Raw genomic sequence first — 13,820 nt, 5'->3', positions numbered from 1 at the left:
TACTCTCGCAATTTCCTTTCCTCTAGTTTTGTCATGGATCTTGCCACAGCAAACACGTTTAAATGCATAACAATAGACGGCAGGAAGTTGCACAAACTAATAACTAGTTTGTATGTATTAGTAAAATAGTAGCGCACAACCAAGGCGCAATTTTCTGTGTTCTGAGAGCGCTTTCGGTCTGTGACACTGGAAGTACGACAGCGTTTTGGTTTCCCATCTCAACCGAATGAGCTGTTAGCAGCTAACCTCCCTGCCAGCAAGAAGCGGACTGATACGACACATCTGCTGGCTCAGAATTAGAAACCGACTATGGTGCACACGACCGCAAACATGGACGTTAAATGTCTAAATATGACCTAAACAGGATGATATCCAACGTGAGCTATCGGAACTGCCAGCAAGGATTACAAGGTAAATAGATTGCTAGTTAATTAGTGGTATTAGCTGCCCCATAATATTTGGTTTGTTAGCTAGCTAGGAAGCTAACTAACGTTAGCTAGCTAATGCTAGCCTCTGCTCTGGATTAATGGCACACAATTCAGTTATGGTGCGACAGTGGTGACAACTCAAACCCTCGGTTAATTTTTTTTTTCGAAACCAACAATAGTTGTTAGCCATTATACCAAAGTATCTGTGGCCGTAGTGCTGCGCTAACCGGTTAATAATGTGCGAAGCGAGAAAACAGTAGTGTGGTGGTGTGTGTAACGTTAGGCTATTTCTCATGCTGGCCGGTGCCGTGATCCAATAAGCGGTACCAAGCACTGACCCAAATATGTATATGGTACAACATATTTTAAAGCAATTAAAGGTTGGTAGTTAAACTACATCCCCTGGTGCTCCCTGCCCCTAGTCCAAAATGTAAAAATATGTTGCCAGCGCGGACATTGATCAAGGCTATTTCACTTTGTACTGCGCGTGCATCACGCTTTGCTTTGGAATGCATTTTTCTACATTGGCCATCTCATATACTGTGTTGTCCATTCATGGTACTTTGAAAATGCATACTGTAATCGTGTTTCTGCTTGAGTATTCAGCATTCCTACATCCTGCAAATGCTTCATATTCCACAACGATATGGGAATACCAGTGGCGTAGCGCAGGTTCGTGGGCATTGACCAAATAATATTGACATCAATCATTGACGGAGTCGACAGATACTTAAGACAGATATATTTGTGCCTCTTAAAAAAAATACCCGATAAAAATAGTTATGTTTACGGATGTTTAGGGTGAAATATCTGTGGGCAGGGAGAATTGTAGGCTAAACACGTAAACATGATTTTTGGAATGCTCATGCAATATTATCTTCTACAACAGTTAGCCTGAACACCTTCCTAATATTGAGTTGCAACCCTCACCTTTTGCCCTCAGGACAGCCTCAATTCGTCGGGGCATGGACACTACATGGTGTCAAGCGTTCCACAGGGATGCTGGCCCATGTTGACTCCATTGGGTCAAGTTTTTATTTTTATTTATTTATTTTATTTTATTTTATTTCACCTTTATTTAACCAGGTAAACCAGTTGAGAACAAGTTCTCATTTACAACTGCGACCTGGCCAAGATAAAGCAAAGCAGTGCGATAAAAACAACAACACAGAGTTACATATGGGGTAAAACAAAACAAAGTCAAAAATACAACAGAAATAAATATATATACAGTGTGTGCAAATGTAGCAAGTTATGGAGGTAAGGCAATAAATAGGCTATAGTGCAAAATAATTACAATTAGTATTAACACTGGAATGATAGATGTGCAAGAGATTATGTGCAAATAGAGATACTGGGGTACAAATGAGCAAAATAAATAACAATATAGGGATGAGGTAGTTGGGCGGGCTAATTTCAGATGGGCTGTGTACAGGTGCAGTGATCGGTAAGGTGCTCTGACAACTGATGCTTAAAGTTAGTGAGGGAGATAAGTGTCTCCAGCTTCAGAGATTTTTGCAATTTGTTCCAGTCATTGGCAGCAGAGAACTGGAAGGAATGGCGGCCAAAGGAGGTGTTGGCTTTGGGGATGACCAGTGAGATATACCTGCTGGAGCGCAGACTACGGGTGGGTGTTGCTATGGTGACCAATGAGCTAAGATAAGGCGGGGATTTGCCTAGCAGTGATTTATAGATGGCCTGGAGCCAGTGGGTTTGGCGACGAATATGTAGTGAGGACCAGCCAACAAGAGCGTACAGGTCACAGTGGTGGGTAGTATATGGGGCTTTGGAGACAAAACGGATGGCACTGTGATAGACTACATCCAATTTGCTGAGTAGAGTGTTGGAGGCTATTTTGTAAATGACATCGCCGAAGTCAAGGATCGGTAGGATAGTCAGTTTTACGAGGGCATGTTTGGCAGCATGAGTGAAGGAGGCTTTGTTGCGAAATAGGAAACCAATTCTAGATTTAACTTTGGATTGGAGATTCTTAATGTGAGTCTGGAAGGAGAGTTTACAGTCTAACCAGACACTTAGATATTTGTAGTTGTCCACATACTCTAGGTCAGACCCGTCTAGAGTAGTGATTCTAGTCGGGTGGGCGGGTACAAGCAGCGTTCGGTTGAAGAGCAGCATGCATTTAGTTTTACTAGTGTTTAAGAGCAGTTGGAGGCTACTGAAGGAGTGTTGTATGGCATTGAAGCTCGTTTGGAGGTTTGTTAACACAGTGTCCAATGAAGGGCCAGATGTATACAAAATGGTGTCGTCTGCGTAGAGGTGGATCTGAGAGTCACCAGCAGCAAGAGCGACGTCATTGATATACACAGAGAAAAGAGTCGGCCCAAGAATTGAACCCTGTGGCACCCCCATAGAGACTGCCATAGGTCCAGACAACAGGCCCTCCGATTTGACACATTGGACTCTATCTGAGAAGTTGTTGGTGAACCAGGCGAGGCAGTCATTTGAGAAACCAAGGCTATTTAGTCTGCCAATAAGAATGCGGTGGTTGACAGAGTCGAAAGCCTTGGCCAGGTCAATGAAAACGGCTGCACAGTACTGTCTATTATCGATCGCGGTTATAATATCGTTTAGGACCTTGAGCGTGGCTGAAGTGCACAAATGACCAGCTCGGAAACCGGATTGCATAGCGGAGAAGGTACGGTGGGATTCGAAATGGTCGGTGATCTGTTTGTTAACTTGGCTTTCAAAAACCTTTGAAAGGCAGGGCAGGATGGATATGGGTCTGTAACAGTTTGGATCTAGAGTGTCACCCCCTTTGAAGAGGGGGATGACCGCGGCAGCTTTCCAATCTCTGGGGATCTCAGACGTTACGAAAGAGAGGTTGAACAGGCTAGTAATAGGGGTTGCGACAATTTCGGCGGCTAGTTTTAGAAAGAAAGGGTCCAGATTGTCTAGCCCAGATGATTTGTAGGGGTCCAGATTTTGCAGCTCTTTCAGAACATCAGCTGTCTGGATTTGTGTGAAGGAGAAGCAAGTTGCAGCGGAGGGTGCAGAGCTGGTGGCCGGGGTAGTGGTAGCCAGGTGGAAAGCATGGCCAGCCGTAGCAAAATGCTTGTTGAAATTCTCGATTATTGTAGATTTATCGGTGGTGATAGTGTTTCCTAGCCTCAGTGCAGTGGGCAGCTGGGAGGAAGTGCTCTTATTTTCCATGGACTTTACAGTGTCCCAAAACTTTTAGGAGTTAGTGCTACAGGATGCAAATTTCTGTTTGAAAAAGTTAGCCTTTGCTTTCCTAACTGCTTGTGTATATTGGTTCGTAACTTCCCTGAAAAGTTGCAAATCGCGGGGGCTATTTGATGCTAATGCAGTACGCCACAGGATGTTTTTGTGCTGGTCAAGGGCAGTCAAGTCTGAGGAGAACCAGGGGCTATATCTGTTCTTAGTTCTGTATTTTTTGAATGGGGTATGTTTATTTAAGATTGAGAGGAAATTACTTTTAAAGAACAACCAGGCATCCTCTACTGACGGAATGAGATCTATATCATTCCAGGATACCTGGGCCAGGTCAATTAGGAAGGCCTGCTCGCTGAAGTGTTTTTGGGAGCGTTTGACAGTGATGAGGGGTGGTCGTTTGACCGCGGACCCGTTACGGACGCAGGCAATAAGGCAGTGATTGCTGAGATCCTGGTTGAAGACAGCGGAGGTGTATTTAGAGGGTAAGTTAGTCAGGATGATATCTATGAGGGTACCCATGTTTACGGATTTAGGGTTGTACCTGGTAGGTTCATTGATAATTTGTGTGAGATTGAGGGCATCTAGTTTAGATTGTAGGATGGCCGGGGTGTTAAGCATATCCCAATTTAGGTCACCAAGCAGTACGAACTCTGAGGATAGATGGGGGGCAATCAATTCACATATGGTGTCCAGGGCACAGCTGGGGGCTGAGGGGGGTCTGTAGCAAGCGGCAACAGTGAGAGATTTATTTCTGGAAAGGTGGATTTTTAGAAGTAGAAGCTCAAACTGTTTGGGCACAGACCTGGATAGTATGATAGAGCTCTGCAGGCTATCTCTACAGTAGATTGCAACTCCACCCCCTTTGGCAGTTCTATCTAGACGGAAAATGTTATAGTTGGGGATGGAAATTTCAGAATTTTTGGTGGCCTTCCTAAGCCAGGATTCAGACACTGCTAGAACATCAGGGTTGGCGGAGTGTGCTAACGCAGTGAATAACTCAAACTTAGGAAGTAGACTTCTGATATTTACGTGCAGAAAACCAAGACTTTTACGGTTACAGAAGTCAACAAATGATAGCTCCTGGGGAGTAGGAGTGATACTGGGGGCTGCAGGGCCTGGGTTAGCCTCTACATCACCAGAGGAACAGAGGAGGACTAGAATAAGGATACGACTAAAGGCTTTAAGAACTGGTCTTCTAGTGCGTTGGGTACATAGAATAAAGGGGGCAGTTCTCCGGGCGTTGTAGAAAAGATTCAGGGCATTATGTACAGAAAAGGATATGGAAGGATATGAGTACAGTTCAGGTAACCCTAAGCATTGGGTAACAATGAAAGAGATAGCATCACTGGAGGCACCGATTGAGCCGGTCTCTGCGTGTATGGGGGGTGGAACAAAGGAACTATTTGAGGCAGTTTGAGAGGGACTAGGGGTTCTACAGTGAAATTGTATAATAAGAACTAACCCAAACAGCAATAGGCAAGGCATAATTGACATGGGAGAGAGGCATAAAGCAATCACAGGTGTTATTAGAGAGAGCTAAGACAACAACTGGTAATAGCGATAACGTTTGGGCTAAGGCTAAACAGAATAAACAGGACAGGGTACCGTGTAAAGGAACAGTCCAGCAGGCATCAGCTGTGCAGCTGAGTGATCATAAGGTCCAGTGAACAGCAATATGTGAGTCCGAGAGCAGTTCAAATTGGTGCTTCAGCACAGCTAGCAGGGAGCACAGTTGTAGTTTGCGTGTGCTAGCGGGCCGGGGCTGGCAGATGGATCTTCGTGGTCGTCGCAACGGGAAGCCTGTTGAAACCACATCAGACGATTTCGTCGGCAAACCAGTCGTGTTGGATCGGCGGGGCTCAGTGTCAACACTAGGAGGTCCCGTCCGGTTGACAGAGAGGTAGATAGCCGGGAGATGGGCCTGAGGCTAGCTCAAGGCTAACTGGTGCTTGCTATGGTAATGGTAATTAGCCAACAACAGGTTGCAGCTAGCTAGCTGGTTGCGATGATCCGGCGCTAGGGTCCAGTGATTCCGGCAGAAAGTCCAATAAGCTCTGGGTCGATAGCACGCTGTGCAGACTGGCCGACGAATTGTCCAGGCTAGAGCTAGAGCTGGCTGGTGGATAGTGTAGGCCACGGACAATGGTGAAGACGCTAACGGTGACTAATAGCAAGTAGCCATTCAGTTGCAGCTACACTAGTTTCAGCTTAAGGTTCTTGATGAAAGTTATAAAGAAATAATAGAATCCTTTCCACGTTGGGTGAGGCGGGTTGCAGGAAAGTATATTTAGTTAAAGAATGAAAAGTAAAAATTGAGAAATATATACAAAATAGACAAAAAAACAAGAAACGGGATATTTACACAAGGACAATGAATAAAACCGCGACCGCATTGCTACGCCATCTTGGATCTCGTTGGCTGGATGTCCTTTGGGTGGATAACCATTCTTGATACACAAAGGAAATTGTTGAGCGTGAAAAACCCAGCAGCGTTGCAGTTCTTGACACACTCAAACCGGTGCGCCTGGCACCTACTACCATACCCCGTTCAAAGGCACTTAAATCTTTTGTCTTGCCCATTCACCCTCTGAATGGCACACATACACTCCATGTCTCAGGCTTAAAAATCCTTCTTTAACCTGTCTCCTCCCCTTCATTTACACTGATTTTGAAGTGGATTTAACAAGTGACATCAACAAGGGATCATAGCTTTCACCTGGTCAGTTAATGTCATGGAATGTTTTGTATACTCCGTGTATAGTGTCAGTCTCATGGCATGGCCTCTATCTGTTCCTGGTGTTTAAACATTGCTGTATTACAAACCCCTGTTGGAAAAATAACAATTAGAACATGTCAATTAAGCTAAACATCATCATGCGGTCAGTAATCTTCACTATCTATTCTTGCCTATTCATTCCTTAGAGATTACTCAATTCCAGACAAAATCTAATACATTCAATTTCAACTTCACACCTACATTTTCATGTAGGGGAAAATAAGCTGTAGATGTGTGGACTTACTTTGTTGTGGTGTACTGAGTGCGCACAGAGAAGCACAATCAGTCTAAATGTATCTATAGATGTTGTGGGCACAGGTTTTGACAGATGGTTTATACGATAGGTCTCTTTACACTAATTTCTAAAATAGAGATAAGCTAGTCTAAGTAGTAGAGGAACTGAGCTGACAGCTACCTGACATGAAATGAGTAATACTACAACTCCTATTCGCTGCTGGCTGGCCTACTTAGCTACTCCTCTGCATAGACAAAGGAAGCTTACATTGTTAATTGTTCCATTTCCTCACCACTTACCAGTCACTCATTTTCCATTAGTGTAGTTAGGTTAACCATGCACAAACTGATTGATTTTAGCAAAACCCATTTAGTAGAATTTGGGACATAGTTTCCGGAGGGTACTCTCAGTCCTCATTTAGGCCAATTTATCGGCTCTCCAGTAGTCTGTCTGCATGATACCTGAGATTGCGATCACACTTGGGACCTGTCACCTCTTGTTAGGGGTTTGCTACAGCTGGGGAAAGTTTCTTGAAGAAAGGAACCTCAAAGCAACGCATTGTCAGTGTTCATAACTCTGTGGCCACTAGGGTTGGGGGTCAATTACATTTCAATTCAGTCAAGAAATTCCAATTCCATAATTGAAGGTTGCGATTTACTTTGAAATATGATTTTTCAATTTCTGAATAGAAGCTGAATGCTCAAAGTATAGTCTAATCATGAAGCGTTAGAGCCATCCTTACAGAATGTTTATCTGAAATGATATGTCTAGTCTCCAACAGCCTGTGCCTCACCTCTTACCTACAGACTAGCTCCTCAGCATTCCACCTTTAGTGTATACACTATCTCCCAGGACTCCTAGTTTCCTTTCACATCATATCTCATTGCAGAGGTAGGCTATGCTTTGTGCATGAGGGATTGTGTATGTTTCTGCTTAACCTTTCACACTAGTACCACATTTACATAAAAGCCTATAAGTTCATGCAAAATAGAATGGTTCATGTTGAATGTCATAACAATGAAGTGGAAACGGAATGTTTTGAAGGAGGAACCAGGGTTTGTCTTGAGACATGTTCAGTTGGCTAATACAGGGAGAGTGTCTGTATGATGTCATCATACCGGCCAGCGGCCATATTCCATTTAATCTCAATAGGGAACTTTGGCCTCATTCCTCAAAGTTTATTTAACCACTGACCTTTGCTTTATGACCCAGTGTCACACAGATACTGATGAAAGGCCAGAGAGTCCTTACCAGATGTGTATGGCACTCCCTCGTCATCATAAGCGGAGAAGAGGAACGAGGTCTTTCATTTGTGTGTTGAAAGTGCTTAGGCAGCTGTCACAGCTGCCAGATATAAAGAAAAAAATCGGAGGAAGTGGCATATCATCCAACTAGTGAATATCAGATTAGGAAGTGGGTGTATTGTTGGAGGAATATGACGTGAATAGGTTTGTAAGATGATGCAGGTTGGGTCTACATCTCCTAGTGGAGTCCAGGTGCACTGTGATCACTGGTAATGCAGATGGAAGCTAACAGCCCATTTGTTATTCCCCTCTCCCCACTCCACCCCCCTTCCCCCCGTCCATAATGAAGTCAGGTTGGGAGGCCGTTGAAAGTCATGCAACCCCTCTGTTAGCCTAAACCTGTGTATCGTGTCAGCCCCTCTCCTCTCAGACAGGGTCACTCCTAAAAGCAAACCTGATGCTGTTGAAGAAACAGGCTTAGTAACAGTCAGCCAGTCTATGTCAATCGAGGTTTGCATCAGCAGTCACCTGTCCTTAGCCCTGTATTGCTACTGTTGGGTTGTCTGCACTCACATACACTCTGAGTAGCTCTGAGAACAGCCCTATAGCCGTCAGCTCCATTGGCAAACGGCCAACGTCAAGATTCTGTCACCATCTGCGATGGATGTCTCCTCTTTTCACGTGCTCCCTGCGTCCTGTATCTTTTCTTCACTAGCTATGGCTAACGCAGTGTAAATTACTGTTCTCAAAACGAAGCAGCACTTATGCCTCATACCGTGTGTAATATGTAGGCCTACTCTATGCTGCATTATGCAATGCAAAGAGGAGGAGAAATTATGCAAAGTTTTAGTAGGGAATGCATGAATATCAGTTATATGCACACAGCCTCAAACACAAGCACACACTGCACCAGCCAGCCACATTTATAGTCCATCTCGCTCAACGTCAGGGAATATATTTGACCACTGCAATAGTATGATCATCCCACTTGTGCTGGCGACTGCTCAGAATAAACCTCTCTCTCTGCGCTCCCTTTCTGTCCTCTCCATTTCTCTTTCTGTCTATCATGCTCTCTGCCTCTTCTCTGTCATATGTCCCTTTAATCCTCTCTTCCTCTGTTGCTCATACTTTCTGTCAGCCCTAGCTGACTTGGCAACCTTCAGTGTGTCACCTAAACACACACACACACACTTTGCGTCTATCCCCGCCTGTCGTACACACAGAGATCCAGTTCCCTTGCTACAGCCTGTAGTTCATCCCTCCCGCCTCTTCCTTCCTTTCTCTATGTGAACTCCATCTCTGCCAGCTAAAGGCACAGTCTATCCCTTCGTCCTCTATCCACTAAACTAGCATAAACACTGTAGCCATATTACCATAGGGGTTAGGTAAAAGCACAGTGCACCACAACAAGGAAAAGATGGCCATTCGGTCTTGGTAGAACGATCACAATAATGGGCTATTGCCCACACCAAAATGTCTAACATTGTCTAGTGCCCTATCTACTGCTAAATGTGGATGGATACATCTTGGTTCTAGCGTCTAAAGAAATGATGGACACTTTTTCTTTTCATGGATAGTATCCAAATTCCAGATAATGAGACAGTTGGTTGGTGCAGCATATTGTAAACTTAAGCCAGCGTTGACTGAAGTGCCTTTCATGATGCTCTCGGCCTCTCCCAGTAGGGAGTCTTGGATATTTATAACTTTAGATATCTTAATCTCCTTCAAGTGTCTGTCATTATTTTATCTTCTCTCATTTCGACAGTTAGGTCTATCGTCTTTCCCATGTTGTTGTCTGCCAGTTTGGCAATAGACTAATCCTTTAAATTCAGAGGAGGCCCACGAGAGACAGTTTTCCAGAAATCCTGGGAAGCTGCTGTTATTGTTTGTTGAAGTGCAAGTCAGTTATTACACCAATACCTGGAGACGTTTGAATTTGAATTCTAATACTTCAGCAGCAACAGAGAGAGAAGAAGAGTGCTGCTGAAGCCATCTGAAGCAGGTCTATTTATTAGCGAGCGGCAGAACCGACTCGCTGAGCAGACTTTAAATAGAAGCGTCGTTTGAAATAACCGTTTCTCAGGAGTGCTGACAGTCAAAGACAGTGCCAGCCACGTGGCTCGATGGACGCTGCTGGAGTGGAATTAATAGCGCTGCTAGCACGAACCCTGGTGTTAGGGCCACCGAGGCCCCTGAATCTGTTTGGCTCTCTGACTTTGGGTGAACCAACCAGAACTGTTATTAGAATATTCTGTGGTCTTGAGAGTGGTGTTTCTTCCTTGCCCTGAGGTAACACCAGGGTGAATTTAGACACACCGGACAATGTTGAGTTGTGGAGTGGTCAGGGGACCATGCAGCCTGAGAGGCTCTCTGTGTTGGGTTTGTTCTCGACCCCTTTTAGTTTGTTATGGCCTAGGAAAGTGAGTGGGAGGAGAGTGTCTAGCAGAGGAAAACTTTTTGTTTTAATTGAGACTAAGTAGGCCTAGTCGTGGTGGGTTTTTTTGAGTAAGCGAAATTACTAACCTTTCCCACTGTGGTTGCCTGTATCAAGTTTCCTGAATTTAATTGTGGATGGCATTTAGATTGATCAAAGCATTATCAAGGATCAACTCTGGAAGTTATCCACATCGAATACACTCTTGCTCCCTGATCCTTTAGTTCTGCCAGTCTGTGTTGCAAAATCAGCAAGACAATGTTTAAGAACTACTTTGAAAATCCCAGAGTCAAATATAGAACAACATGTGGTGCAAGCTATTTACTGTTGACTTGCTGAATGCAAAGTGATTCATTAAAAATTAAACACAGTATCCACATGAAGCTTATTAGGTAGGCCTAGGCCTAATTTGTATCAACCTTATACATATTCCTCAGGTATACCATGCCTCAGTTAGAATGTCCCAGCCAGGCCTTGTTTTGGTTGGATTGTTCACTTCAATTTAGTTTGTCTACTATCAACAGCCTGCTATTTATGAATCCCCCCTTTGCTGAGTCCTGACTCATGTCATCTGAAGAGATGTAGATAAGTGTTTCTCAACCCCTGGACTGGACTGGCACTGGCCCATGAGATGTCACTTACTCATACATCCGATGAGCTAACACCAATTTTAGTCTACCCTTAAGTGCTAGTTTTAGTTAAGTAGCACTGACTCCAAGAAGGAGGAGCATAGCTTGTCGATTCCTGATAACCTGCAAAAACATTGTTGTAAGTCATGCTTTCTCTTTCGTGGTCTAATGGGTCAAGATCACCTTTATAGCAACATGCTGACTGTACATACACATGCCCTGCATTTTATGGGACATTCCTCCTCAGGCAGAGAAGGATTTGTCCCCCCGCTACCCTACAATATTGAATCATCATGCCCTTCAAGTTAAGTTCACATTAATGGAAGGTTCCCCTATCGTGTTGTTCCACTATCACTCTTCTAGGCCTACATTTTGCTCAAGGCAGCTTCTGTTAAGTCAGAGTTGTGGTCTTTGGTAAACAGTGTGTGATAATGATTATTTATTCACTGTTGTCAACACTTTGGAGAATGCTATTTATTGTGGTGAGCTTGTGAAATGACCATTGTGGTACAGTACTCCCCTCTGGGCCTCACTCTGTTGTGTGTGTGTGTGTGTGTGTGTGTGTAGGCTATGCGCGCGCGCGCGCGTGTGTGTGAATGTATGTCCCCTCTTAACGTCATCATGCGCTTGCCCTGTGCCCACAAAAGGGGCATTGTGGGCTGGCCGGGCTTCCATTTTAGGGTGGTATTGTAGCGATTCCCCTGAGTTGGCGTGGGCATGGCTGTACCAGCTACCAGGCATCTCTCTCCCCGTCGCTGACTTCCAGCATCATCTCACTGGGAAGAGCGACCCTGAATACCTCCTCTGTCACTAGCTGTGGCTCGGGTTGAAGGCCAGCTACAGGCAGCAGCATTCTGACAAGAACAAAGGCACTGCCACTGGACAGCATTCATCCCTAACAACTTTATCTTAAGCATTTTTTAATTTTTAAAAATGTTTTACTTCAAAAAGTCTCCTTTCCATGTTGTTTTGACAGGCAAATCAACTGGCAAGCATGTTTTGAGGAAGAATGATTTGCATTAAGTTGCAAAGTATTCATAACAGCTGTTAGCACTGTACATTCTGCTGTATTTCAAATACATTTTGTAAATGCTGTGGTGAGTATTTGAAATTATCTGGACGTTTTTTTAAAGATCGCCACAATTTTGTGCTGTCAAAATGTTCCCCCAGCTATTACATAACACAAAGTAGAAATCTGTCCTTTCGAGGGTGTTATTGACAAAGCCATGAAGAAATATTGACCTGTGAAATGATGCGTGCAGCCCCTCTACACACACATCATTTCACACATTCTCAAACATGTCAGAAGTTTGACAACCTGCTGTATAGGAAGAGCGAGAGTGCCAGTCTGCCAGTGCTAGTGTTGGGGGCAGGATTGCTAGCTGCTAAGCCTGAATAGAGCTCTCCTTTTCCGTTTGGAGTGTCCTTATCTATCAGGAGCTCACACCTGGAGAGATGTGGGGGCAGGGGTTGACTGTTGTCACTGCACTGGCTCAGAAATAGCTATTCTCAATCAGTTGGAGGCAAGGCTACTCTGTAATTCACACACACATACACAGTGAGCTATAACTAACTGCTATATTTGACTCATATGGGGATTTAACCTACGTAAGGTAGAATAAATCTCTCTCCTTTCCTAGAAAACTTTCATTGAAATGACTCATTCCTCAGTAGCTTGCATTAGAGGTTTATAATCTTGTGGAAATATATTGATAGAATGCAATCCTTTCAACAAAAGCAGGTGAATTAAAAGAAGAACCAAACCCATGACCTCTTTTAAATATCTTGTGGCTCTTTTTACTTCCTGCTTGTTTGAAACTACTATTGTGAGGTGTGAGTGTGTGATGTGAGTGGCTGGAAGGCTTTCAGTGGCAGTTGTGTTTCTGATCATTAGCTAGCCTATTTTGACAAATTGCATAAGCCAGTGTTTCTCAATGAATTCCTGGGGAACCCTCAGGGTGCACACAACAGACTTTGTTTTTGTATGCTTAAGTATTGTATCACCCCACTGAATAATCACATTAGTACATGATTATAATATCTGGAAAAACAGCCAGAGGGATAGGCTGGCTGATATGTTCAAGATGCAATACAGACTACACGGAGATGTACGTTATCATTTCTGAAGTGGGTAGCGACCCAAATTCATGTGCTCAACCTGTTTAAATCTTATGTCATATCTGTGTACGCCTGTAGATGTTTTTGTGAGTTATGAGTCAGAAACTCTGACATTAGTTCAACCAAGCAGGGATGCACAACTCTAGTCCTTGACGGCCGCACTTGTTATTATCAGTTAGATTTATTAATGAAGTGCCAGGGAGGAAAGAGAACCAGCAGAATGACAGACAGCACCCCTGCCCTAAAACAACCCCTCTTCTCAGCTCCACCTCTCCTATTCAGCAGTAGGCCATGGTCTAATACTTCACATTGATGTCAGCTCGTATGATCATGGTGGTGGTCCACTGCTTCCAGGCAAGACATTTACTGCTCTCTTGTTGCTTTTCTAAATATGGCGTATTCTATTCTATATCTATGATGCACTGGGTTTCATACAAATGGGACTTCAAAAGCCTCTTGTCAGGATGTGGGTGCTCTTGCTCTTTCTCTCGCTCTCTCTCTCGCCCTCTCTCGCTCAAACCACTGACAGTTTGAATGAATTCATTTCTAAGTTATGTTGACAAAGATATTTAACTGATTTACAGTCGCAAGGATTGTGACCAATATAAAGACATGTTGGACATTGGGGCAATCCAATTCTCAAAAGGAGTTTTCCAGTGTGTGTGTTTGTGTGTACATTTGCGAGTGTGTGTGAGAGAGAGAGAGTGCACGTTACCATGCACGTAGGGGATTATGAAAAAGGGAACCAGCAATTATTAGCC

At 44.0% G+C, this 13,820-nt stretch overlaps 1 protein-coding gene across 1 annotated transcript in view; it reads left to right on the top strand.

The window, feature by feature from the left end:
- The first annotated feature begins 283 nt into the window (after window positions 1–283).
- Window positions 284–13,820, top strand: part of LOC311126933 (DENN domain-containing protein 4B-like) — a 38,493-nt gene continuing 24,956 nt past the window's right edge. Inside the window, exon 1 of the mRNA XM_084158649.1 lies at window positions 284–411. The gene's annotated coding sequence lies outside the window, so the exon portion shown is untranslated. The remainder of the gene's footprint in view (window positions 412–13,820) is intronic.

Source organism: Coregonus lavaretus, assembly GCF_964263955.1.
Source record: "Coregonus lavaretus genome assembly, chromosome: 3".
Taxonomy (NCBI): domain Eukaryota; kingdom Metazoa; phylum Chordata; class Actinopteri; order Salmoniformes; family Salmonidae; genus Coregonus; species Coregonus lavaretus.
Note: the sequence above shows the minus strand (reverse complement) of the source record. Positions and strands in the feature narration are given on the sequence as shown.